The sequence below is a fragment of the Gymnoscopelus braueri genome, assembly GCF_963280865.1.
Source record: "Gymnoscopelus braueri genome assembly, chromosome: 17".
Classification (NCBI taxonomy): Eukaryota; Metazoa; Chordata; class Actinopteri; order Myctophiformes; family Myctophidae; genus Gymnoscopelus; species Gymnoscopelus braueri.
In genome coordinates, this window is record NC_137617.1 from 21,977,109 (window position 1) to 22,000,940 (window position 23,832).

Sequence of the window (23,832 nt, forward strand, 5' to 3'; positions counted from 1 at the left end):
GGAATTTGTGACAGCTGCTGAAAGTTGGGGTACCCTTAACGTTATGCGGGGAAGAAATACAAAATATAATTCTGCTTTAAGTAGCATTTGAGGGGTCAAACTAGTTTTTTTTAATGATTCTGAATCCATTGCAAGCAATTGTTTTGCACCAAAACCAGTCCTTGGGCTAGAAACGTCCATAGCCACTTATTCAGGTTATTTTTTTGTGTAAAAAAGACGAGAATCGTTCAAATGGTGACACAAAGTGTGAAATTTGCTACAAATCATTTTTGGAGGTCACTCTTTGATTTAAGAAACTGGGCCACTCGTAAATCAAAGATGGCGGCCGTTTATTTCAAGATGGCCGCCAAAATTAGACTGATTTTGCATTTCAACATATATTTGCCTATACTTTTGTGAGGTCAATGTTTTTTTGTTTTTTTTACATTTTCAATGTGGAGTTACCATTGATAACCAACCATCAACCTTTTAAAACAAGGGAACCAGGGGACCTGGCAGTACCGCGGGAAGTAGGGGTGCTGGGGGTGCGGCCGTCCATATATGGACGAAAACGATAGCAAAAGGGGACCGACAAAGCCACATGTAGGCCTGACCCCCTGGGTCTGGCAAAAATACCTATTCATCCAGACATCCCCATATATGGAGATAATTGACATACTGTACTAAAGTTTGACATCATTGACTCTCTCCTAGAACCCCATATTTGGAGATAACTGAAACAACCCTAGCCTGACATCATAGACCCCATCTTTGGGCATGACTGACACCACAGCCAACGACATAAAAGGCGAAGGCATTCCCAGGATAAGGCAGTTCCATCCGCGATACCCGGAGCATCAACTACCTCTAAGACACAAAGCATCAATACAGATTCCAAGGAGCCCTATCAGCAAAATTAGACATTCAACCCCAGGTAGCTGGCCTTACAACCCAGAAACTCATCCCGCCAGAGATTTGTTCCCACTGGTTCTCCTTCTCCCTCAACTGCCAAGGGTCATCTCGGGTTTAATTCATACTTGGACACCATCTCAGCAAGGCTTGACCCAGGGTTAGACAACCAGTCGATCCTTTAGGTATTTTATCAATACTAGAATTATCGAGGCAAGAATCATCAACAAAGGCTCAACCCAATGGTTGCATCGGAAGTAGCATCCATTCTAGCTTATAGTGTTATATCGGGCAATGTCCTCGGACGACTGATTGGAGGTGGGTCACCTCACTCACCTGGCGGCGTAATGGGTGCAGCAGTAGGGGCTGTGGTTGCGGGTGCAGGATTGACTTACATCTTCTACTGTCACCATGAGGAAGAGAATCGTCAACAAAGGCTCAACACGCTCGACATAATATCCAGTCGTCTACCTATTGGTGTTTTGGGCATTTTAGTCATTGGGGCGCTATTCTTGGAAAAGCGATTGGAGGTCCACCTGGAGGCGTAATCGGTGCAGCAGTAGGGGCTGTGGTTGCGGGAGGATTGGCTCTCCTTTAACACAGGACTCAAGCCGCGCTACTCATACACTGAGTCGGCGGTGCCCGGGATCGAATTTATGACCTTGTGGTCTATTGGTGAGAGCTCTACCAACTGAGCTACCCGGACACATTATGCTCATGTTCGTCACTCACTGTCTGACCTTCTCTTCAACTCAACCTGTTGATATACTCTTCCTTTAGGATTATACCTACAGTAACCCATTTCTCCTCTCGTCCACTCCATGGTAGAACAGTTAAACCCCCTACAAAACTCATGGCCTCGCCCATTGAGATTAATAATCTCTCTAGAAGGGAGACCTGGGCTACAACAAGGTAGCTATAATAGTGAAATGTTTCCTAAAATGTGCAAAAAATATAGATATGACTTGTTGATTTGACATATTGGATTTTTTGAAAGAACCGCTCCCCCCCCCCCCCCCCCCCAAAAAAAAACAACCTGCATAGCCTATGGAATGAGCTGAAAAGGTGGGCTTTGACAATTTTCTGCCAAGGAGTGGTTCTAATGCAAAACCAATGCTTGCATTGGATTCAGAATCATGAAAAAACCCTAGTTTGACCCTCACATGCTACTTAAAGGTAGGGTAAGTGATTTTCTTTGGTTAAAATAAGTGTTAAATAGCTCTATATATATATTCTGAGTAATCATTGCTATAGAGTGTTTGTTCAGTAAAAGGAGTCTCCATGTCTCTCCAGCTCTTTATAAAACAGAAAATTCATTTTCGTTTCAGTTTCATTTCCAATGTTATCCAATCAGGATAGAGAACTCAATCAGGATACAGATTAAACAAGTGAAATTGGAAGTGATGACACTAAGAAATGAGCGGACAAAATTGGAACTGGAACACTATAAAAATTAAGCTAAAAAAATGGGTGCTTTCTCCTGATTGGCTGAGATTTTGACACCTACCGGAAAATGTATTTTCTGTTTATTAAAGAGCTGGAGAGACGGGGAGACTCCTGTTACTAAACAAACACTCTATAGTAATGATTACAATCAGAATATAGTGCTTTAACCTTTTTACAAAATACTTTTTGTTTTAACCAAAAAATATCACTTACCCTACCTTTAAAGTAGCACACACACTGTGCCTGTGAGCACAGTTGTATGGCGTGCTTTTGAAATGTTTTAGTTTTGATGGTTATAAATGGTAACTCCTGTTTGAAAATGTAAAAAAGAAACATGCAACTGGAGTGCCATTTGGTGATTGACCTCACAAAAGTATAGGCAAAGATTTGTTGAAATGCAAAATAAGTCTAATTTTGGCAGCCATCTTGAAATAAATGGCCGCCATCTTTGATTTACGAGTGGCCCGGTTTCTTAAATCGAAAGAGTGACCTCCAAAAATGATTTGTAGCAAATTTCACACTAGTGTCACCACTTGAACTATTCTCGTCTTTTTATACAAAAAAAATACCTGGAAAAGTGGCTATGGACGTTTTTAGCCCAAGGAGTGATTTTGGTGCAAAACAAATACTTCAGAATCGATTCAGAATCCTTTAAAAAAAACTAGTTTGACCCCTCACATGCTACTTAAAGCAGATTATTAATTTTTTTTCGGCATAAGGTTAAGGGTACCCCAACTTTCAGCAGCTGTCACAAATTCCCCTAGGTAAACTGCATTTCAGTCTTTGTGAGATAATAGACACCTTCACAAACACATTGGTGAAGAAATCTCTTGGTAAGGAATTTATTCCAAGATTTGACATTATTCTGATAATATTCCCTGACTATAAAATAGACACTCCAAGCTCATTTTGCCACACAACACTGCCATATGACAAAGTATAAAATTGGGCTTTTAATATTCAAGTCAGGCCTATTCCTCTGATGTTCCTTGATTTGAGTGGAGAGAGCAGAAAGGAAAGTGCAAAGTGTGTGAGGTCTGTAGGACTACTCTGCAGTCTCTGTAATCCCTGTGTGTATGTGTCATAGAGTTAAAAAAAATCACACCCTGTGTGAAGTGGGCGGTGTCTTGCTAGCTAATCACAATACTGAATGGAGTCAACCAATCATGTACAAAAGATAAATACATTTATTGAAACACTCTTTATGATGGACGAAACCATAACTTGAAAAAAACAAATCTTTGGTTTTTTTCAAGTTATGGTTTCTTATATAGGGCTATGCACATGTGTCATGTGACACTGGCCAATCACAGTCCTGAATAGACTGTGATTGGCCAATCACAGCGCAGGATAATTGTACAAATTTCCTGGGCCCAGATCACAGCGCAGGAAAATGTACATTTTTCCAAATCTCACTTATAGGGGCGGTTTCACCGCCCAATAAGGTATGTGTACTTCGGACGTATGTGTACTTCGGACATGTATGTGTGTCGGACATGTACAGTATGTGTGTTATTGTGTGGGGATCTGCCCTTATAGGTAGGGCAACAGATAAGGGACAACATCTTTGCTGCTTCAAACCCAATTCCTGCCCGGTTGGTCAACGGTTCAAACTTTTATGTGCAGTGAGCGACTGAAATTGCTGGGGAAGTTTTCTGTATACTGTAGCAACTGCCACAGATGATTCATTATAATTATAAAGGTATTCTGTTCTACAATTGCGGAGCAGCCATGCGTGATTAAGCTGCAGACGTGTGCATTTGGAACACTTCCGCTAAGTGGATCAGGGCCAAATAGATGAGAGAAGTTATTTTTACAGCCGAGCTGTGTAAAACTCTGAGTGTTAATATTCCTGTGAGAGTGTGATGCAATCAAATGGACTCATACACTCTCAAAGTGAAATGAACACTCAGGACTTTACAGTGTAGCCACACACAACCACGCATCACTACACTGCAAAAGCTCTTCAACGCATCACTCTTCCTGGGACTGTGTGGCAGCACTGGGAGACACATGAGAATTGAGGGTTTTAAGGTAATTAGTTAACTCCCCGAGATCCTCAAATGCTGGCTGTTAAAGAACAAAGGTGATGGAGGCTTTGCCATCAAGGCCCACCTGAGGAGATTAAACGCTTGCACACTGATGGGCTCCATTTAAAGTTCATTTCTTTTACAGTGTCACCTAACTTTTATGGTTATTTTAATCATTTTATTTTGATTTAATGCTTTCTCTTATGCTGTTTTACTGTCTCAGTGCAATGTTCTTTTATTTTGTAAAACACTTTGTAAACCGTGTTATAAAAAGGTTATACCGCAGCCAAGGCATCTGAGATGGGTCTCCTACTTTTCGTTGATGGGACACATACACACCACTAACATCAACTGCTGTATCTCATTGGAAATGAGCTCTCTATAGAATGAGAGATCATCAACAGAGACAGAGGAAAAACATACATTCATGACTTGCAAGAGTAATTCTCAGTCATCTTCCCTGTCCAGCTTGAAAATTGCGAACAAGATTTTATCTTTCTGTTCTACCTATTTGTCTTTTGGAGCAACCGGTGAGTTAGAGAGGATGAGTGCCATTTGCAAAAAATTGCGTCCTTGGTTCTCTCCAAGTCAAGCATTGTGTTTCCCACAAAACAATATTGGTTGCTATAGAGACAGGGACATTTTTCTAGCAAGAATGTGTGTGTTTATTGCCATGCACAGCCATATTTCAATTGCTCCACTGATTGAACAGTGGAGATTTAATATCTGAATGCAGAACCTTAGGCCAGCTAACATTAGGACTATTCCAATAATAGGGCAGTCACCCAAGTATGAAAGGCATGGGTGATGGGGTAGAAAGGTATTAGGGATATTGTTAATGATTTTTCAAGCTACTGTTAATGATTGCAAACAGTGATGCCGATGGTGAATGGCCAATGAGGAGCCTCTGCAATTATGGTGGACGCGAGCACAATTCAAATCCCCAAATTGTCTTCCACATGGGTCCTTTTAATGCATGGGCTATCACCAGTGTCAGAGAGTTGAACCTGACCTCAGGCAACAGCAGGCAGGCAGGGAGAGAGAGAGAGAGAGAGAGAGAGAGAGAGAGAGAGAGAGAGAGAGAGAGAGAGAGAGAGAGAGAGAGAGAGAGATAGAAAAACAGGAAGCATCAACAATACAGAGCAATGGTAAACGGAGGTAAAAACAAATAAAGTGTCCATAACAGTCAGTGCTTCATAAGTGTCTCACTGTATCTCGTCAAAAAACACAAAACATAATAATAATTATCAGTGCAATGCCAATCATCAGCGAAAAACAGCATAAAGAGCCCCACCCTAGGAATGTCATTAGAGGTCAGAGTCTTTGCTAAATCTATTTATTCCAGGTTAAGTTACGATTGTCCTGGCCAAGCGACCAATACATCCAAGCGAGCAGGCATCCACCTGGAGTCAGGAAATGAAATGAAGTTGGGGTGTCTCTGTTTCATCTACTGTCTCTGGTTTAATCTACTTTAACGGCATCCAAGAAAGGGCAATTATACTAATAAGGTTATGATTTTTCTATGAATAATATATTAATAATCATCGCATCTAAAGTAGGCTACTCCCAAATGATGGTCTGGGGACTGCCCTTGATGGGTCCTTATCTTCATCTCAAAGAGGGAAAAGAAAAGAAAGGGATGAATAATCTACTACACATTTACATACAGGCTGTGGGTCCAGTGATGGGCAGGCTCCCAGTCTGTGCTGCCCTAGTTTGGAACGACGTCAAGTCTTGTCAGACCTACATTTATCCTTCAATTTCTTGTGTATGCCCAAAATGACTGGATACACAGGTTTTGTAGCAATTGTAGAAATAATATACCTTAATTGTCAAATGTTCAAGCATGTTCTAATCATGTATACTTTACATTACTTAAGACCATTTTCCAAATATATTTTTTTCTAACATTTTGGATAAAATTACCAACTTTACATTGAGGTGCCCCACTCTTCCTGTTACCATATGGAGACTAGAATTTCAGGCCGCGTAGCGATTTACTGGTTATTATTCATCTCACTGGTTCCTTGCTATGAACTTGTTTGTCTGTTCCAGGAATTACAATGCTTGAGAAATTCATGTCGCCCACAGAGAAAGAAAATACAGAGAAATCTCCCATGAGTGTGGTGGAAATTAGATAATATGTAATAGAATATGCTTAGGTTATAGGTAACTTATGATGTATGAATTCAATACAGTATTGCTAGGCTGTGGTGAGGAATTAACCATTACAATGCTGTCTGTCTAATCATTACTGCACAATCTAACGTTAATTAACAGAACTGTATAATGTCCATATTATAGTTAAACTCAATTTCTTTCAATTAACAATCAATAATGGGTGGAAAGAAACACACTAATGTAGCTACAGCTGTTAATGGCCTTTCCACAATGTATTTCAGGTACCATCTTGGTCATTCTTATCTCCGGGTAATGAAACATAAGGCATAACAATTAGCAAGTTATGTAGGGAAGAAGGAGAGAGAAAAAAAGAAAGGCTCAATTTGGGAAAGAAAACATGACATGAAAGAGAACATGACATGGGGTGGAAAAAAAGAAGGAAACAGACAAAAAGAGAGCACTGTGGGGGTAGACTGGAAGAGATGGAGAGAGACAAGATGGCAGGGGGACACAGGGAGAGGCATTAATCCCCCAGACAGCCCTCAGAGCAGGTGGCTGAGTTAATCACACCTCCTGCCATTATGATGGATGTGTTTAGCAGTCAGGCATCTCATTAAACTTCCTCTGCTTTCTCCATGATCCCCCACGTTCTACACAATACAACGGGTCTCAGCTTCCATCAATTCAATGATTTACTATTATTCATCTCACTGGTTCCTTACTATGAATTTGTTTGTCTGTTCCAGGCATTACAATGCTTGAGAAATGTATGTTGCCCTGCAGTGCACGGAGAAAGAAAAGACAGAGAAATCTTCCATGAGTTTGGTGGAAATTAAATTATATGTAATAGAATATGCTTAGGTTTTAGGTAACTTATGATGTATGAATTCAGTATTATTAGGCTGTGGTGAGGAATTAACCATTACAATGCTGTCTGTCTAATCATTACTCCCAATGTCCACTAAGACAAGTTTAGACGTGAGTCAAGCTGATGGACCACAGAATCATCGATCAGCAATCAGCAGTAATCAGCAACAATCATCAATCAGCATGTCAGCCAGTCAACCAGTCAGCCAGCTCAAACAATCAGTGGCCCCTTTAGACAGCCTGTTCAAGACAGGAATGTTTCCCCATCAATCTCACTGCTCTCTGTGTAGGTATCCACGAGTTTCCAGTGACCCATGAGGCCTTGTATGAATGGATTATGGGCCGACTAATATGACCCTTTTTGATTCATGTCAGGTTGTGTTCCCACATTATTGTTTACTGAGACAGATCACTCAAATGAATTGAATGACTGACAACAGGAAGTGATGCCCATAATTCACTGAAAAAACATCAGGAGACCAAAAGGGGAGGTAAATGTAATTTTCGTATCCCTTTTGTACATATAGTGTATGTATTTGTTGATGACGTGTATTATCCTACATATAATTAAGGAAAATCACTCTCTCTGTTCCGCATTTTTCTCCTCACTGGCTTGAGCAATTGATCTCAACTTGCACACAGCATTGACCATTAGCATTATTCAGACCATGAAGAAGCCTGTTTTTCATTTTGCCCAAATTCAAGCTGTTTATTAGCCTTTTTGGGAAACTCTGCTTAACTCTACGACCGCAGTTTTCGCCGTTACTGCACATGCACGGCCACAGTCCCCCAGGCTATGGGATGGTATTTGCACACTCCGGGACAGTAGGTGGCGGTATACACCTAGGTAGGTTGGTTGTAACCCGCCATTAAATTCAGAGAAGAAGATGAAGGCTGTTAGTTGGAGTTATTTGGAGCGACTGGTATCGCGGCCGCCACTTTAGAGGAGGCAAGCTACCATTCAAAGTGACTACTGGCCAATCACAGCGCGTTGACCACTGGCCAATCACAGTGCGTTGACTACTGGCCAATCACAGCGCGTCTAACTGACTTTTGCTGCGAGGCTGCCTCTTACGAAAAGACCCGCAACTAACCTGCCTCTGATTGGCCTACCGAACCGAAACCTTTTTCTTATCTGCAACACAGCTGTGTCTTCTTCTGGCTGATTTCGACAATACTACCCAATATGCCCATCAGACACGGCTGATTTTCCAACCTCAGTCCTCTCTCCATCAGTCATGTCTTATGCAATCTGGGAATCCATCGCCAACTGAAAATGAAAAACAGCGCCCTCTGCTGTTTGTTCTATGTCTGTTGGCTCTGGGCGGACGAAAACGTAACACCAGAGCGCAAGGAAACCGGTGTTTGTGTATGCCTTCAGCGCATCACTTCCGCTTGGTGCGACTATGTTTTCATTCCCACTAACAATATTTCTACACGGAACACTAACACCACTTCTCCCAGAGAACATGGATCGTTTTGGTTATAAGCCCACTTGTTTCTATGATGAAAGAGTAAGTTAAAATGTGAATATCTTTCCGTGGTTTTGTCTGCTCCGCGGACGCTATTGTTAAAGATGGAGTGCCATGATATTTTTCAACCTTAAAACCTGATCATAAGGTATTATTATTATGTACGGATTTTTTTCAAAAAAAAAAAAAGTGTACAGTAAGTGTAAAATGTTGTTTTTATGTGGACACGCCTCCAGTTCATTAAGTATACCTGGTTCTCACCTTAGCACCTCCTCCACCACCTTAGCACCACCCACCTGTCCTAGTCCCTCCTCCTCCTCATGCCCACACCTGTTGTGTTATGATAATGAGGGGGAGGGTATGGCATTGTGATGTCACAATGCCCCTGTTTCTCTATTGGCACTTTTGACCCTCAAGGTTTCAGCCTCCAGGAAGAAACTCCAAATAGTCAGAGAAGACATAAAACACCATAAAAACACCACCGGGGGGCTTAATGAAGTTCTATCAACCTCATAGACACATGAAAAACAGAAAAAGTGCAAAACCATGGCACCACCTCTTTAAATTAGTTTCGGTTTGTTTCGAGGGGGGAAGGATCGACGGACACGTGAATCCCGCCCACTACATTTGATTGGGTAAAGCGCGGCCTGCTTCCTGATCTGAAGGCACGCCCATGCGCACACGTTATGACGAACCTCCCCGACAGATTCCAACGCAGTGCAGAATCTGTTCTTGAGAGATTATGTCTTATGTGACACAGTTGTTGTACCACCCTCTGTCTCTTCTTCCTCCCTTCCCCTGTGGTGGGTACATGAGGGTTGACATCAAGTGGGAAATGGGAATTTTCTGACTTCAAAGTAGGACAAATCCACATCAACATTCCTTGATGGAAACTTGGGAGTTTTCAAGATTCAAGATAACTCGTCTGTCACAAAGTAACAGAAATGTTTCAAGACTCAGCAATGTACATTTTTTTTTGGCTTTTCACCCCTTTTTCTCCTCAATGCCGGTGAGGAGCCCCCACCAGGAGGATGTAGAGCCTTCATCCTACTCCTCCCGCCCCAACACAGGTGACAGGTGCCGCCCCGGCCCATATGTGCAATGATAATTATCACCCTCCCCCAAACACGGGCCAATTGTGCTCGTATATAGACGCTCGACAAAGCCGGGTGCACCATAGCGGATTTGAACCTACAACCTCTGCAGTGGTGGGCAGGCTCCTTACCACTGCACCACCCGAGCGCTCAGCAATGCACATTTGAAACACATTTAAAAACACAACCACATACAGTTAAACGAAGAACAGTGGGAAGGGTCAGTGCCTTTTTCAGAGCTCTGACATATCTCACCGATAGGGCTGTGACCTCACATAACACAAGAAGCAATAATGACAGATATACTTTTGGAGTTCGGAGGTCTTGTGGCTCAGGGTATATGGGTTTAGAAACTCCTGCAATAAACAGATTCTGATTCTGATGCTGCCATAGCAGAGTTGCCTCTCTCTAGCTCCCCCAGCCCCCCCTTTTCTCAGTATCCTTGCTGCTCCACTAGTGACCCATGCCCCGATCTGTCTTTGCCCAGCTTTGAGGACGTGAAAGATGGGAGAGGGGGTCACATGCCTTGTCTGGAGCACTTTGGTATGCATACACTACCTGTGGGCAGATGGTGAAGGTGTCATGAGGGCAGAGACATTACATAAATCAGTGGACAGCCGTGCTCTATCTGTGTTCAGTGAGGGCAGAGAGAGGTTCAACAGGCTGGAAAGAGTATGAAGGGAATAGAAGAGTGTATGGTTAGGGCTGGAGATCGTAATATACCAGTGGATGTAGTGATATAACAAATTATATTTGCATTTTAGGCACTCTGATGGTCTTATCCAGAGCGGTGAGTGCAATAGTACAATGAGTTTACATGTCTAGATTGTCAACAGCACAAACTACAAAATGTTGAGAGTACACAACGATCAGGGCCTAATGAGCCTGTTAATCTGAATGCCGATCTGAGTAATAATAATAAATCACTCCAGATAAAAGAGATTTGTATGAGAGCTGAGCTGGACTATAGAGCTATAGAACTAATATCGAATTAGTTCCTTTCTCTTGCCAAGATGCTATACAACCCAATACTCCTGAAAAATCCACTCACTCTCAATTAGAAGCCTCTCCAAGCCATATGATGCCTAATTACTGCATTACATGCATGAGTTCAGTGTGCGTTGATTCAGTTTGTTACAGCTGTTATGTGGCCACTCGCACTGGTGCAGTGGCAACTATGCATCGGATAAATGAAAAAGCTATTGAGTAGAACTACAAATCAAGCTTTATGCATTCAGTCATCAGCCTCTGTCTCCTTTCTGATGCCAAGATTGCAGAGGAAGCACAGATAAATACTTTGCTGAAAGCTGACTGCACCGCATATGGTTTGAAACAGTCAAGTGGGGTCTGTTGTTTGAACTGATGAAAAGGCTTTTTAATCACAGTTAGAAGCAGCATCCATCTGGGTGTATTATGGTTGTGTTGCTTACAGCCCTTTCATCCACTCAGCCAATGAATGGCTCTCTGCCATCAGGACTAAAAGGGAACGTTCCCCAGGCAGGACCTGGCCTTGCGTAGTCTGCTCTCTGCGGGTGCTGATGTGTTGGTCGTGCCTGGTCTTTAGGCTATTCTTAATTCGCCCTAATCATTAAATTAACCACTATACTTGTAGTATACGCTTCACGTTGTCACACACACACACACACACACACACACACACACACACACACACACACACACACACACACACACACACACACACACACACACACACACACACACACACACACACACACACACACAGTTTAACAATTTATTTATGTTCACACACAGGGAAAGCATACAGGGACACAAATATTTTAGGTGCAGTAAAGATTACATTCACAAACTCATGGATATGTCCTATATAACACGCATGTCACTCAGCACTCCATGTAGTGGCGGCTCCTCCACATATGGTAGCAGAGACAGCACAATACTTTGCCAGCCTTTCTGCCTGGTCTTTGGGCATCCCAAGTTGTTTGAAACCCTCCAACAACCAGTCTGTGGGTATAATGTCCTTGGCTGGATCACCAGAGGAAACAAAGTTCTTGGTCTTGCACTGCTGCTTGGTGTTAAAGCGTTCTCTGTAGTTGTTCTCATGGGCCTGGAAGTCCACCCGTTGCTATTCCGACAGCGGACGGACATGCCGCCGGGTCTATTGCCTCTCTTCCCGGTAGCTGTTCACGGGATGGAGGGGCCGTAAGGTAGCGTCGGCTATTGGTAGATTCTACCGGTGAGTAGTGCCTTCTTGTATGCAAGCTACATAGTCCACAGAAATTGCAAATGCATCCACTGCACCTACTACATTGACGCGCACACGCACACACACACACACACACACACACACACACACACACACACACACACACACACACACACACACACACACACACACACACACACACACACACACACACACAAACATCTGCTCTACTTTTTGTCTGCCTATTTAATGTTCTTTACAAATAAAGTTTGACATGACATGACAAATTGTCCAATATTCTCGGTCGTTGGTAGCTGCAGCCAGACTGAATGAAAAGCTGCAGTCACCAGGTGCCAATTACGTTAGCAATTGCTCTTGTTCACTTCTAAACACATTCTCTCTGTAAGGTGGGAAGAAAGAGATGAGGCAATTTTTCTCTCATATTATGTTTCTGTCATACAATCACAAAAAAAGACAAAAATAATGCCAGCAGAGGGCCAAGCCCACCTTCAGAGGCTTCACAGGTCTTGCTGTGTCTTATCAATCCTGCACCCTACAGGAGTGTTATTAAAATTAATATTCTGGATTTGATTGTGTATATAAATGACCCAGGCTTCTCTTCTGGTCTGGTTGTGTGGAATGGATGAAAATCAATTTAGCTAACAAGCAAGTTATCGCATCCAACAACCTAGACACTGTATTGATATCTATCTATCTGTTGTCTTTTTTCCCTCTGATTGTCACCAAGAGGCTAAATAAGGTTATGAGGAAATCAATGTAATGTCTCAATAACATTGCATTTCCCCTCTCGTCGATTTGAAAAGGCTTCCTGAGTGATGGTTGCTGACAGCTCCTGTGTCAGCCAGAGATGTCAAGGCCAAAGTGACAGAGAGCATCTGCCAAGATGCACACACACACACACACACACACACACACACACACACACACACACACACACACACACACACACACACACACACACACACACTGTGTAGACACATGCACGTCCTGAGATTCACAGACACAGACAAGTTGACTGATGTTGCAACTGCATTGCACACAGCACAGAGATACAGGCTGTTCTTTCATCCAGCAAGTTAAGTCTATAATTTGTCGTGTGTAAAGTAACTAAGGATTTTCTTTCAGCAAGAGACACGGGCATACGGTGAAGTCAAAATTAGGGTACATGTATCAGCATAACCAAGCAATTAAGCTGTACTGTATATAACATTCTATTCAGCAATGTCAAGAAAATGATTTATATTGGTTGTTATCTGGGGCTTGTTTACACTGAAACGTTACCTGTTTACAACTTTACAACGTCATAAAATAAAAATGTCAAGGGATGTACTTGCATTGTGTATCGCTAGTCTTTACACAGACGGACACAGACAACTAGGATCGCAGAATTCAACATAGGTTTTTATTTCCAAACTCAAAGTAGAAAATGCCATGGTGCCCTGATGCTAACCATCCATCAACAAACAAATCAATTGAAACAGCATGAGGTTAGAGTTTCAATATATCATAACAAGTTGTCATGCCTTACTGAACCTACAGTTTATTACCGTATTTCTTCTGTAGAAAACAAAAGTAGGGTCAAGAAATGTCATTAACGAGTGTACAATGTCACATGTGGACTTTTGTGTTCACAGTAGGCAAAACAAGCAAGTCAATCGTGATATGCAGCTGCTGGTTTGTGCTTGAAATATTTTGGACCAAGAGACAAAAACGCTGACTTACATTTGTCAGTCTGTTCTTCTGTTCACTTGTGATCGACTGGACAGCAGGACATCGTAACCCAGACAAGTCATAATCCTCACTGTCATCAGCACGGACGAGCCAGTTCCTCTGAGATGATCAGGTACTGTAGCAAAGAATATGACTCTTTATGATTGCTTGACCTTTCCTGTTGCAAAGGGGATTTTCAAAGTATTACTTTTGCAACAAAAAAACGACACAATAGAGAGAGAGAGAGAGAGAGAGAGAGAGAGAGAGAGAGAGAGAGAGAGAGAGAGAGAGAGAGAGAGAGAGAGAGACAGACAGACAGACAGACAGACAGACAGACAGACAGACAGACAGACAGACAGACTTTCTGGTTTTATGTTTTCACTCAGGGTTAAATTATCACTCAGGATTTGGCTGGGCAAACATATACAGTACACATGCATAAAGTAACCTCCTTGTTAGTTCCTTCCATTATAATCTCTATTATCAGAACTCAGAAGCACTTCATTGCAAGGGAAATTGGATATGGTTAAGGGGCCACATGAAACAAGACAGTAACAATTTACAAGATGAACAATATGCAAATTACAATATCAGCCTTCAACATCCGTAATAAGTCAGTATTTCTGTGCAAAAATCATGCAGAATCCATCCATTCCGTACAAGGCAATACAGTTTAGCAGAACTAGAGAAAATATGTGTGGGGGGGGGGGGGGGGGCTCGGTGTGGTTATTGAGCGGAGCCAGATGGCTTTAATTGGGACTTGGTCTGATGCCAGGGAGGTGGCGTGCAGACCAGGTAGTGACAGACCTGTAGTGCCCCCGAGGTGACAGTTTGATGAAGAGGTGGGCGTGGGTGGGGTCTGTTAGGATCGTTACTGATTGTCGGTATCTGACACCCAATAATCCTCTTATTAGTACAGCGGACCACATGTTGCAGCCTGGTCTTTTCATTGTGTGCGTGCGTGCGTGTGTGTGGGGGGGGGGGGGTTCTGACTGAAGATAGTCAGAACACTGAGTATAACACCAGAGATTTTGATGTCCCTGTGTTGATGTTGTTGTCCCCACTTAACAATTTTTGGGTTTTATTATAAGCTTGACATCTACTTGTCCATAACCATTACCCTCCACTTAACCAAGTTGAAATATAACCAGTAAAATGTCCTTACTGTCCAAAATGTTCCTAATATTTTCATTTTGAAGTCATCTTGTCTTCACAAACACACAGGCATATACATACATATACACAGACTGGAGAGAAACCAAGTGGTATCTGTGCTTACACTATTTGACTGTATATTTATAATAAACATAAGTTACGATGCGAATGATCCTATATTGTAATTAACCCCCCCCCCCCCCCCCCCCACACACACACACACACGTTCCATGTCCATAAAACACATTTTCTTTGTCCATAAAATGACATCCAGCAAGCTCCCCTTATTGCCTTTCTCTATCTCAGGTGCCGAGCATCACAGGGAACTGACAAAGGGTGCAATTAAAATGCAAGGGCTTCAGCCACCTACTGCACCACCACATTTACGTTCTCCACTTCTGGTTGCTAGAGGAACCCCCCCCTTCAGCTGATTACAGTGAGGCAAAGACATCTGCCTGTCCACGATGCTCTATTCCTCTATCCCTTCTCTCATCACTCCCTATTCCCGCCACTTCTGCAAACACACTTCGAACCAGTTCTACAGATACTTAAAATATTAAACACAACTACAAAAATCTCATATTACCAGTATTACCCCTTCTCCCAATTTTCAATACATAGTTTGAGTGTGTCAGTGTATGAGTGTGTTTGTTATTTTGTGTGTGTTTGTGGTTACTCGTAACTTATGCATTACCCTGGAGAGGAGATTTCATTTGCTAAGAGCTCAGCTAACTCACAAAGATGCTAAAAATTTTCTTCTTTTTTTTTACTTTAAAAAACTGGTCAGGACTTAATCCACAGAAGAAAGCACTGTGCTGGCAGATGCTTAACCAGTGGAATACATTCCACATTCTTTCATGTTCATCTTCAAATTATTTTTGCCTCTTTATTGTGTGCTTTGCTGCCAGAGAATTTCCTATTACCATACTTCTATACTGAGTTCCATTAGTCTTTCATCCTAACCTAATGTATCTTTCACAAGGACGGAACAAAATTGTTTTCATATTGCTGTCTCTTTGTCTGTCAATAAGGACACTGACAAGCATGCGGTTACCAATGAAGAAACCTTATGAACCATGCAATAACCTTTTTTACACTACTCTAAGATCTAAGCAGCACCATCGACAGAGACAATGGGTGCAGTTTGTGTGTACGTGGGTGGTTTGTCACAGGATTAGAGTGCCTGGGAGAGAAGGGAGCCAACATAATGTGATTAAACGTAATTAAGAAAGCGTTAACGTTCAGGCGCGTAGGAGTAGAAAGGCGGAGCAATCTAGTTAATTGAAAAATGAAGAAAGAGATGGTCTGTGGTTAGATCTGGTCCATAACGTTAGAAGGAGTTCTAACGCATTCTGGGCGACCCTTCCACTTTAAGAACTGTCTCTCCTGCCTTACTGAGTGGATTCAAACGGCCCTTATGCTAGGCAGGAGATTGGTGGTCAGGGCCTGGAAGGACCCATCTGCACCGGTTCCTTCTCTGTGGTTTACTTCCTTGGGTCAACTGGCCGCATATGAAAGATTGTCTTATAGATTGCTCAACAGGATGGATAAATATGATTTAAAATGGGGACATTATCATCTACATGCTACGGGTCTTGGATGACGCTTCCGGCTCAGTGTGAGCTTCAATAACCATAAAGTGTCTTGGGTTAGATTTGTCTGGGGTAGGACTGGGGTAGACTGCGGGTGGTATGCTTTTGTGCATTGTATTTTTGATTTTTCTTTTCGTTGATGTCTTTATGTTTTCAAGGTTTGTTTATTTGTATTATGTGTATGGTATGTCTTGTCTCGTTCAATGGTCAGTAATGTTGCTATTTGAATATGAATGTTATTGTGATGTTTATTGTATGTCTTGTCTAAAATATGCTTGCATCAATGTTGAAAGAAAATTCTCTGTATGTTTGTCTTAAAAAAATAAAAAATAAAGTACAAATCATTAAAAAGAAGAAGGAGTTCTAACGCTATGGACCAGAGCTAGTCTGAGGTTAGCTCACTGACTCAGGCAAGAACCCACAACCCACGACAATCAGTACTCAGGCAAGGGTCCGAACCAGGGCCTACGATTTCAAAACTTTTAATCCTTTAATGGATTTTGGGTACAAAACCAAAAATCAGGATTGGGATCGCTCTGATATCCGATCAGATCAGGAAATCAAAGCCTAGCTGTAATCTGGGTCAAATCTTCAAAATGGGTTGTTCAAAACAAAAACATAGGATTGTGATCAGTTTTATCCAATAAATCTGGATTACCTTGATCACACACACACTCCTGGGAACAGTGCCGACATTTGACTAATTCAAATGGATATGAAGTTTATGACAAGAGCTGACCAAGTTTCTCACACACACACACAAACAAGTGTCCAGGCTTAAATTGTGAGCCCTACTCCACTATATATCTCCCACTGTTCTCTCCATGACTCCAGACTGAGACACTGACTGATGAAAACTGTCTGATTCTATGTATTGTTATTTCTCACAACTTTATTTAACGTTCTTTATTCATATATGTCTTTGTTATTTTATTTGACATTTATTTATTACAAGCAAGACCTAGCCATGGTAGCAGCTGAATAAAATCACAACACAAACAAAATATATATATAAAAATACAACACATATATATATATATAAATGTATAAAAAATATATATCAACAATAAAACAGAAAAACAGCTAATCAATCAGAGTGGCCTCTCAGGGGCCTCCACATGCCTCCATCACCACATCCAGTATGATGCCCATAAATGCATCGCTGGATATACATGTGTCTAATTTAGATATTTTGGTCGCTTGCCAAAGTGAAACAAAAATGCCCAAGGTGCAGAGAAAAATTCAGTTTTCCCCAGATCTGTCTAAACCCGGGGCATATTAAAAAGCAACCAAGTCTGAAGAAAGGAGAATACATAGGAGAATACATATTTGACACAATTGAATAAAATAGAATGGATGATGATTTTACAGAGGAATAAATACATCACCCAATACAATGGGATACATTTCTTTGCAAGGTATTATAGACGACAATATAACATACACCCTGAGCACTGTATGAAGTAGACTATAATAAAACAGTAGGCATAATCAGGATAATTTATCATGACATGCTTTGGAAAGAGAGTAAGATATTTTGGTCATTGCATAGATACTTTGACATGCTAAAGCAGTTATTGTAGTTATTTTAAGAGGGAGAATAGTCCAGTTCTGTTGGAACTGGACTATTTTCCTTATTGAATTTTTTAGAGTAAAAATGTAAGACAGATGCTGTGATTAAACTCTTATGCAGTGTTAGCTCGCTATTCCCCTGTGAGGCATCTATCCAGTGGACATTTTGAGTGTAATAATAAATAAGCTTCTTTTCCTCACTACAGCAATACAGTATAGGGTATGATATAATAATATTACAGATATATTTTCAGTTCATGGCAGAAGATAATGACTGACACTTGTTCTGACAAGAGGAAAATTATACTATGATCTATTTCTGTAGTAGTCCAAAGGAGAGTGAGACAAGAATAATGTACACCAACAGTGACATCTACTGGCCACATATGAAACTGCATTCACTTGCTCTGCATTTACGGATGTTCAAAATTAGAAACATAATATGGGAATATAACTCTCTGGATATGTTAAATAGGGCCAAATTGTTTAAGGCAGCATACCATGTGATAAAATGTAGATAATAATAATAAATAATAAATAATTATAAATAAATAATAATAATTAATAAATGTAGATAATATGTAGACACATAAAAGAAAAACTGTAAGCAGTACTAAGCACCAAAATCTCGTCAAGTAGAATTGTTCATTAACAATTGATTAACAGCTCAATAACACACATCAATATGCAGATAAATAAAGGAAAAACTGTGCAAACACACTTTAGGATGGTAGCTCCGTAGTTTGGAGTTAAACTGGACAATCTGGAGGTAGTTGTGGAGGGGAGGATGAGAAAGGAGCTGGATGCTATCCTGATGCACCCCTCTCACCTCCTCTATGCTGTCGCTAGCAGGGATGAGGAGCACATTCAGCCACAGACTCAGCCAGTAACTACATGTATCAGGCTCCACAACCAAGCCTGACCAGGTCACTGGCTGTTCTGTTCTTTGGGATTACTGACTCCTGCTAGACTCTGGTGCAATTGCACAAGACTACTGGGATTTACACAACAGAACCATGTTAAGGATAACTGTTGAGACTTACTTATATTCATTCATAGATTGGTGATAGTACAGTGCATTCTTTATATTATCCAGATACCCACTGTGAAGGCCTGTTGACATATTCAGTAGCATATTCATTATTGATATTCTGTACATATAACCATTCCTATTCATTGTCGATAGATGCATATTCATGCATATTCACTGGTGATAGACGGTACATTCATCCTTATATTTATTGATAGAATACAGTAACTATTTCAGACACAGCGCAGATGTATCATGTCATAATCTAAGTGCAACTATTTTATTGTATTAATTTATTCTTATCCATCTCAGTTTGTCTTTTTTGACTGTACCTATCACTCTTACTGTGTTTCACTCTTACAGCTGTTGCTGCTATGACACCTTAGCAGCAGCCTGATTGTCACAAGAATTCTGCGTGAAATACAATAGATATTGGTAGTATTGGCAGTTGCAAATATGAATTTCTTAAAGATAAACCCATCTTGGAATCAGTTAAAAATAAAAAATAAAATAGATAAAAACAACACCATGTTATATAACAGGCACATATGGAATTTCAGATACAGAAAAATCTATGTACCAACCAACTTGAAGGAACCTGAAGGAATTACTATTTTTCATAGTTTCCCTCCTAATTGATTGTTTTATCATAGGGAGGACACTTAATTTTGCATATTTGAAATAATTAGCCCATCGGTACCAAAAAAGTGACAATAGGGCTGGCAAAGTTCGCTTGGGTGGGGGAGTGATTTGGGGGGCGTGGCCAAGATTCACTATGTTGGTTGGGTCACTACCAGTCTACAGACCCATCCAACAGGGTACACTACTATATAGCTTGTACACACAGCGGCACATACAAAGAATGACATCAACAATGTTAAAAGCCAACTGCAAAAACACACTTTCAAATGTATAAAATGTATAATAATTTGAAAATAGCAGATCTACAAGCTCACAATGCTTGTAGATCGGCTATTTTCAAATGGCCGAAATGTATGGGCTGAAGTGGTTACTGTATGTTTTGTAATAATAATCTAAATCTACAAAGTAACCACTGTAAGTCAACGTCACATGAAGGTGTCTTTTATTTGAAAACAAGGTACATTTACAGGATACTATGTGTATAAAAAAGGAACCTCATCAGGCTCAAAGAGGAGTAAAATGGTCTCTGCCCATCCATATTATAATGTGATCATTAACAGGTCAGGCAACTGGTGACTTGAGCCATCATCATCATCATCAGGATTCGGTTATATTTGCATTGAATGAAAGCACTGCATAATAATATAATGGCCTATGCATTTTAGCCATGTGAAAGAATGCGGTTCTATTTGCATATAATCATTTTATGTAGAAAGACTATGTATTTTATTTGAAAACATGTACAGTTTACTATGTACATAAAAAGGGAACAGATAATGTATCTACAGAGCATAACCTCATGTCTGCTTTTACTATGCAGAAGGGTACTATTAAAAATAGTTTCAGACGCTCAGACAACTTTGTCAAGGATTGTCATGTCCTGCCCACTCCTGGTTTATGCTAGCCTGATTATCAGCCTGTTTGGAACCAGGCTAGGTGTATGCATCAGAGTGATGGGTACCCTACCATTTAATATATGGTACTTGTTGCGTATAGTGCCTATAACTCTCTCTACATGGATCCTGAGGTGTGACTTAGGCCCTCATTGGAAACATAAAAGTCCGCAAGGACTTTTATGAACGGACCTGTTAGACAAAGTATTTTAAATGTAACTGTGCTGTTTTACATTTTTTGCCTAATAAAATATTCAATCAATCAATGACAACCAAGCCATGCATCGTCTCTTTGTTACGTCGGGAGACCTGGCTGGCTTCCATTTGGGAATGCGGTGAAAAGTTAGTCCGTTGTCCATTTTAGCCCCTTTATTCTCAACTCGTCGATGGTGAGAAGCCGTGGAACAGTTTTCATACAACAATTCATTCCCATTTTGGCGAAACACTGCTGAAAGAGCACCAACTAGCAGGCTACTATTAGCGAACCTCAGAGTGAAGGGAGATGTTGACCCCACCGACCGGGGGCGGGGCTAGCCGCAGCCGTGGAGTGACACCAGCCTTGCCAGCCCTATTGTACTAACTATTAAAGACACTACTGGTGGTTTTCCTCCCTCATCCTCGTGCTTAGAGTCAGGGTCAGGATTTGTATCCAGGGCAGAAAAGGAGCATGCCTTATGTAACGGATACCACTTGGTAGGCAAGGAGGAGACCAGGAACCACGTTTGATAGTTTATTCTGTAGAAAACAGACAAATAACACATTATTTGTCTTCTGAGGGGCACTGCATATCATCAAGACTTTATCTGAAATTAACTGTTTTTCATAGCAAAATCATAAAAATACATCACTGTGTTTTAAGAGCACCGCTTACCCTCAGCATACCAGGAATCCACTGAGGCAGCTACGGCAACACCACTAGGACATACAGTGCGATATGCAGTGCACCAGAATACTACAGTATAAACATTAGTTTGAACTACCAAATATTGGCTGGTGCTGCTCAATAGTGGACAAATTCTAAATTAACTTTTAACTCTGTTACACTTACCCAGCTCATAGTGGTCCTCAGTGGGCTCATCGGGCTGCTTATTCCTTCTGTTCTTCCTATCGAACTCTGCAGTGATCTGTGCCAGGGTCTTGCCCTTGGTCTCGGGCAAATAAGCCGCCAAGAGAAGGGCGGCTGTGATGCAGACTGCACAGAATGGCAAGAAACAGAAGTTCCCCAGACCTTTCACAAGGAATGGGAATGCCAGGCCTACTGCTAAGAGGCTGATCCACATAAGTGACCCGGCAACCATGTACGCCGCGGGCCGTGCTGCCTGGTCGAAGATCTCTGCTGGTAGGATCCCTGTGACACCAGCAGGTCCCATGCCGAAGCTGAGGATGTAGGCGAAGACACAGACCAGGCTGAGGTAGGGCATCCCCGGTACGCCCTGGGACTGGAGTGACAGTACAACAGTGAAGACTACAGCCCAGCAGGCCATGAGTGCGTAACCCCCCACCAGGAGCCACCGGCGGCCCACACGCTCAATCAAGAGGTTGGACATGATGGAGGCAGTGAATTCTGAAGCCCCCGTGCCGATGCAAACATACTGTATCTTTTCTGGGGGGATTCCAGCTTCCTGGAAAATGTAAGAGGCATAAAAGTAGATGGAGTCATTGCCACAGAGCATCATGGCACTGCTAGCAAGCATGACAATCCTGAGTTGGGCACGTAGGTCAGGATCCATAAACAGAGCCCAGATTGTAGATCCAGTTCTGGACACAGCCTTTTGTTGCCGTTCTTCCTCAAGCATCTCCTCCATTTCCCAGATGGGAACCACCCCACTACGGAGCCGACCCAGAGCCCGGGTACAAGCCTCTCTGTCTCCCCGGTTGATGAGCAGGTACCGGGGGCTTTCAGGGAACCAGGGTAAAGTCACAAGCTGGATCATACCAGGGAGAGCATTGCTAGCTAGCAGGTAAGGCCAGAGATATTCCGTGCCGAGCAGCTCAGTGAGGCCAACCACCTGTCCCGCAAAGATCCCGAATGCTGTGAAAACGGCTGAGGACAAGGCCACAGCGCCTCTGAGGTTTTTTGGGGCGCTCTCTGCAAAGTACATAGGCTGGACGTTCATACTGACCCCCGAGTTGATTCCCACCAGAAAAAAACGATCACCTCAAATGACCTCAATAGCCTGCTTGTCAACACTAGTATGGCACCAAGAAACAAGAAGGAGTTGTTGATGAGTAGGGAGTTCTTCCTCCCTAAGTGCACAGACATTGGCCCAGCCAGCAGGGCCCCAATCAACCCCCCCCAGTGGGAAAGCAGCAACAATTAAAGTCCATACAAATGTTACCTGGGGGGTGTCAAGTCCAGTGCCCCAGCGCTCTGTGTACGTGTCGTTGATGAAGCCCTGGATATGGCTCGTGGGAGAGTTGATGATTGAGATGTTGTAGCCATATTCGAAGGTGCCACCAATAGCTGTGAAACACACAGTTAAAAAAAGTGTTCTGGAACAGCCTGAGCTTTTACCGGTATCTTCCATGATCTGAGTGTCATCTTCAACAGACATTTTGGCAACAAAAAAAACAGGAAAAAAAAGGTAATGTCTACTTGAAGAGTAAAAAGATATGTTGCCCCTCACAGGGATTGATGAGTTGAGATGTCAATCACGAGACACATAAGGTTGTAGATATTTGAGGAAGGGTAAAAGAGCTTTCTTTCGACTGCTGCATTAAGCCTGTGTCTGTAGTCCACAACCTTCACACTGTGTGCCATCTATTCCTCTATCCCTTCGCTCATCACTCCCTATTCCCGCCACTTCTGCAAACACACTTTGAACCAGTTCTACAGTAATCTGAGTTCCCAGAAGTTTTTCGCCTCGCATACAAACGGGAGCGGCGAGGAACTTCTGGGCCAAAGCCCTGGTATTTCTGGGCGGGATGTAACTTACGCTCAGAATCTGAGCGGACACGCCTCTTACCGGTCTACTCGTCTAAAAAGTCCGACGAGAGGCAAACAGCAGTACACAACAATGGCGGCCGCAATTTCTCAAGGGGAAATTGCTTCCCGTCGCTCCTATTTACATGTAAGACCCACTGCATGTGGATCCCGCCCCCTTTTCTTCATTG

General features: G+C 42.0%; 1 protein-coding gene and 1 pseudogene across 2 annotated transcripts in view; one reads left to right on the plus strand and one right to left on the minus strand.

Moving 5' to 3' along the window:
• LOC308104573 (arf-GAP with dual PH domain-containing protein 1-like) overlaps positions 1-23,832 on the plus strand; it is a 296,968-nt gene that overhangs the window by 217,221 nt on the left and 55,915 nt on the right. The window lies entirely within an intron of this gene.
• Positions 1,221-23,273, minus strand: LOC308105043 (solute carrier family 2, facilitated glucose transporter member 11-like; annotated as a pseudogene). The gene is made up of 3 exons: positions 23,234-23,273; positions 21,767-23,182; positions 1,221-1,291 (listed from the first exon to the last, which is right to left on the minus strand). The product of its transcript is annotated as a solute carrier family 2, facilitated glucose transporter member 11-like (transcript).